The sequence below is a fragment of the Lepidochelys olivacea genome (assembly GCF_965140295.1).
Source record: "Lepidochelys olivacea isolate rLepOli2 genome assembly, chromosome: 2".
In the NCBI taxonomy this organism is placed as follows: Eukaryota; Metazoa; Chordata; order Testudines; family Cheloniidae; genus Lepidochelys; species Lepidochelys olivacea.
Window position 1 is genome coordinate 235250249 of NC_140412.1, and position 5454 is coordinate 235255702.

The following is a 5454-nucleotide window of genomic DNA, read 5'->3' on the forward strand; positions in this document are numbered from 1 at the left end:
CCACCCCTCCTGGGCTACCTTGGTAGTTATCCCCCTATTTGTGTGATGAATTAATAAAGAATGCATGAATGTGAAGCAACAATGACTTTATTGCCTCTGCAAGTGGTGATCGAAGGGAGGAGGGGAGGATGGTTAGCTTACAGGGAAGTAGAGTGAACCAAGGGGCGGGGGGGTTTCATCAAGGAGAAACAAACAGATCTTTCACACCGTAGCCTAGCCAGTCATGAAACTGGTTTTCAAAGCTTCTCTGATGCGCACCGCGCCCTCCTGTGCTCTTCTAACCACCCTGGTGTCTGGCTGTGTGTAACCAGCAGCCAGACGATTTGCCTCAACCTCCCACCCCTCCATAAACGTCTCCCCCTTACTCTCACAGATATTGTGGAGCACACAGCAAGCAGTAATAACAATGCGAATATTGGTTTCGCTGAGGTCTAACCGAGTCAGTAAACTGCACCAGCGTGCTTTTAAATGTCCAAATGCACATTCTACCACCATTCTGCACTTGCTCAGCCTGTAGTTGAACAGCTTCTGACTACTGTCCAGGCTGCCTGTGTACGGCTTCATGAGCCATGGCATTAAGGGGTAGGCTGGGTCCCAAGGATAACTATAGGCATTTCAACATCCCCAACGGTTATTTTCTGGTCTGGGAATAAAGTCCCTTCCTGCAGCTTTTGAAACAGACCAGAGTTCCTGAAGATGCGAGCGTCATGTACCTTTCCTGGCCATCCCATGTTGATGTTGGTGAAACGTCCCTTGTGATCCACAAGTGCTTGCAGCACTATTGAAAAGTACCCCTTGCGGTTTATGTACTTGCCGGCTTGGTGCTCCAGTGCCAAGATAGGGATATGGGTTCCGTCTATGGCCCCACCACAGTTAGGGAATCCCATTGCAGCAAAGCCATCCACTATGACCTGCACATTTCCCAGGGTCACTACCCTTGATATCAGCAGATCTTTGATTGCGTTGGCTACTTGAATCACAGCAGCCCCCACAGTAGATTTGCCCATTCCAAATTGATTCCCGACTGACCGGTAGCTGTCTGGCGTTGCAAGCTTCCACAGGGTTATTGCCACTCGCTTCTCAACTGTGAGGGTTGCTCTCATCTTGGTATTATTGCGCTTCAGTGCAGGGGAAAGCAAGTCACAAAGTTCAATGAAAGTGCCCTTACACATGCGAAAGTTTCGCAGCCACTGGGAATCGTCCCAGACCTGCAACACTATGCGGTCCCACCAGTCTGTGCTTGTTTCCCGGGTCCAGAATCGGTGTTCCACCGCATGAACCTGCCCCATTAGCACCATGATGCCCACATTGCCGGGGCCCGTGCTTTGAGAGAAGTCTGTGTCCATGTCCTCATCACTCTCGTCACTGCACTGAAGTCGCCTACTCGCCCGGTTTCGCTTTGTCAGGTTCTGGTGCTGCATATACTGCTGGATAATGCATGTGGTGTTTAATGTGCTCCTAATTGCCAAAGTGATCTGAGTGGGCTCCATGCTTGCTGTGGTATGGTGTCTGCACAGAAAAAAAGCACGGAACGATTGTCTGCCGTTTCCCTGACGGAGGGGAGGTGACTGACGACATGGCTTACAGAGTTGGCTTACAGGGAATTAAAATCAACAAGGGGGTGGCTTTGCGAGAAACTGAATGGCCCCCTCAAGGATAGAACTCAAAACCTCAAGGATAGAACTCAAAACTGGGTTTAGCAGGCCGTTGATTTCACAGAGAGAGGGAGGAGAAAATGAATACAAAACAAATCTGGTCTATTTCTTGTTTTGAGCCACTTCATCTATCTTTAGATGGGGGGGATAAACATGGGGAAATAGTTTTACTTTGTGTAATGACCCATCCACTCCCAGTCTCTATTCAAGCCTAAGTTAATTGTATCCAGTTTGCAAATTAATTCCAATTCAAGAGTCTCTCATTGGAGTCTGTTTTTGAAATTTTTTTGTTGAAGTATTGCCACTTTTAGGTCTGTAATCGAGTGACCAGAGAGTGAAGTGTTCTCCAACTGGTTTTTGAATGTTATAATTCTTGACTTCTGATTTGTGTCCATTTATTCTTTTACGTAGAGACTGTCCAGTTTGACGAATGTACATGGCAGAGGGGCATTGCTGGCACATGATGGCATATATCACATTGGTAGATGTGCTGGTGAATGAGCCTCTGATGGTGTGGCTGATGTGATTAGGCCCTATGATGGTGTCCCCTGAATAGATATGTGGACACAGTTGGCAACAGGCTTTGAATAGAGACTGGGAGTGGATGGGTATTACACAAAGTAAAACTATTTCCCTATGTTTATCCCCACCCCTCACCCCCTACTGTTCCTCAGTTCTTGTCAACTGCTGGAAATGGCCCATCTTGATTATCACTACAAAAGGTTCCCCCTCCCGCCCCCCCCTCCCGCTCTCCTGCTGGTAATAGCTCACCTTAAGTGATCACTCTGGTTACAGTGGGTATGGTAACACTCATTGTTTCATGTTCTCTATGTATATAAATCTCCCCACTGTATTTTCCACTAAATGCATCCGATGAAGTGAGCTGTAGCTCATGAAAGCTTATGCTCAAATCAATTTGTTAGTCTCTAAGGTGCCACAAGTACTCCTTTTCTTTTTGCGAATACAGACTAACACGGCTGCTACTCTGAAAATAGTCTGATGAAAGTTTGTCCGTCTTTGCTTTCAGTTGTTCCAATAAAAGGTGTCACTCACACATTTCTGCTATATTTTATCTTAAAAGATAAGGAATACACTGTTCAATACCTATCCTCATTTTGGAACTATTTCCATGTTGCATTTCTCAGTAGCTCATGCCCTAAAATTACACTCTGAATCACGCCACGTGTGTACAGTATTTCTAAAATATGACCTAAAATGAAGTGTTGTGCAAGAGATTTCTTAAAATTGCTGAAGTGCACAATAATTTCCCTTTCTAAACAATCATCAGTGTCAACTTTAGAGACATAGAAGCCAAAATGAGGTTTTGCAGCAGTAAGCCTGGAAAGAGCTATTAAAACATCTAGTGACTATTTTACAGTTTTTAGGGGGAAGTAAAAGAACTGAGAAATTCTGTGACCATAGAGCCCGTCAGTGCCTACGGGCAAAGGGTTCAATGTAATGTAACAGCACTTCCTATCAAGCCTGACAAACTCACTGTCCCTAACGCTTTGGTATGATGATACCTAGCTATAAAGAATGTCATATAAGATATCAGATGAAAGCTGGTGACACACTGCTCATTAATGTCACTGTGAAATGTATATATTAATACTATGTAAGGAATTAAGGATACTTTATACTTTAAAGTCTGTAAACAAACAAAGGGAGAAACAGGTTTTCTTCCAGACAAGAGGGAGGATAGTTATCTCCCTATCTCTGATGTAAATTGAGCACGGTGATGCCAGAGATAATGGACAGTTCATTTGCATAGGAGGTAAACACGAGGACCAAATGAACTTGAGGATGTGAATCAGCATGGGAAGACAGTGGGCGCTGAACCTCAAGGGTTCATACTGATACTGGTGTCAAACACAATAAACTTTGGGGAGAAGCAAAATATAAGGAGAAGCAAAAAGACATTTTGGTTATCCATCACTGAGGAAACAAAGAAAGCTCTTTGCATTCCATGAACCATGAATCCCTAACAGTGTGGAGTGGGTGATGCTGAAAGGTTGCTTTAGGTAATAAACTTATCTTAGTCAAGGATTGTGGCCTGTGGAGTTAAGTTTTAATCACTAGGAAGCATGATTATACTTTTGTTTTATTTGTAACCATTTTTTGTTTCCATTATCTCTGCTTAGTGTCACTTAAATCTCTGTTCTTTTTTAATACATTTATTCTTGTTTTATTATAAATTCATCTCAGTAAGGTGTGCATCCCCAAATGAGCCACCAGACTGGGGTGTTTAGAGACAGTGTCTCTTCAGAGACACTGGTCTTGGTAATTTCTGTGAAAGTCCAGTGATGGGCTGGATGCTGCAGGGAGATGCTTCTGGAGAGTTAGGGAACTGAAGTATGCCAAGGGTTATCCTGCAAGGCAAATTTAGGACTGGCAGAATAGAGTTGTTTGGCTGGCTAACAGACTGGGGAGGCAGGGAGCTGTCACACAGTTTAGCACCAACAAATCCCTCTTTTGCTAAGTCTGAGGTGTAACAGGGTGACTTACAGTTCTGGATGCTCCAAGCCAGTATTGCATAGATGGAGGTAAAAAAAAATATTGAGAAATTCCCCATGCTAAAGGGGAATGTAACCATTTCACTGAGGAGATGTGAAATGGTCACACATAGCCTCAACCCAGCTCACACTCACCCATGGGTTTGAGGATCTTCCACTCATGAATCTCAGCCCCCAGGCTTGAAAAAGTTCACCTTCTTCTTAGCTTCATTGTCTTCAGGGAGGCCTAGACACTTTCCCACCTTCTGCTCTTTGCTGTATGGGGATAGGTGGTCCCTTATTCACCTCTTGGATATTCGAGGAGGCATTGGCTCACACCACAGAGGCTGTGAGGGTGGGAAGGCACCCTATATCTGGTCCACTGTTCCTCCATCCCCCCAATTCTTAATGGATCTTCTGGGGGAGGGGAAAAATGCACTGTATCCCAGTAATGCAGGGGGAATGCTATCAGCTGGCTTTGCTAACCTGAGCCTGAGGGGAACCCCCATAATCCCAGTGCAGGAGCTAGGTAGTTACCTTGCAATCCCATGCTAGAGATTGAGGGATCTTGCCTAGCATGATCTTTGTAAGATACCTCTAGTGTTTCCATAGCTACTGCACTAAGGCTAATGGTGCCATCTGTAAGTGATAGTTAGGAGAACCAGCAGTGGGAGCAGGAGCATGTTCCTACTCTCCTGCTGCATTACTTTGTGTGAGGGGGAACATCTTTCTCCCCCTCCCCTTTGATTGGGGAATGTAGCAACCCCATATTGAGCAATCCTCTGAAATCGGTGCTGGGAAGAGCAGTCCATGGGAGGGCCCAGAAGGAAGGAACAAGAAAGTCAGGCCCCTAGCTTCCTTTTCTCTGGAAAACAACTAAGGTAAGAAGGGGATCCCAGAGCTTGCTGGGAGTTGGATGGGGTTGGCAGTGAGTGATTTCCCTTGAGAGACAGGGATTGTTGAACTTGAACCTCAAAGCTGAACCTGGATGTGTTGATTTGCTTCCATCCCAAGAACCCTCCAAAAACCAGCCGCTGTAGCATTCACACAAGTTCTCAAAGGAATAACATTTCCAATTGTAGAATTCTTTTAACCATTACTTTTAGCTGAATACCTTTTCGTCTACAAGTGAACCTTGTTCTCTCAGGTGGAACAAATGCAATATCAGCAGGTATACTACATCTACTAGAGGAGATTGAGCCCCAAACAGTGTCTAAGAGCACACACTCCCACACTTCTGACTTAGTTACACAATCCCCCGCAGTGTACACCTTGAAATTGATTCTGCATATACACAACTTCAGATT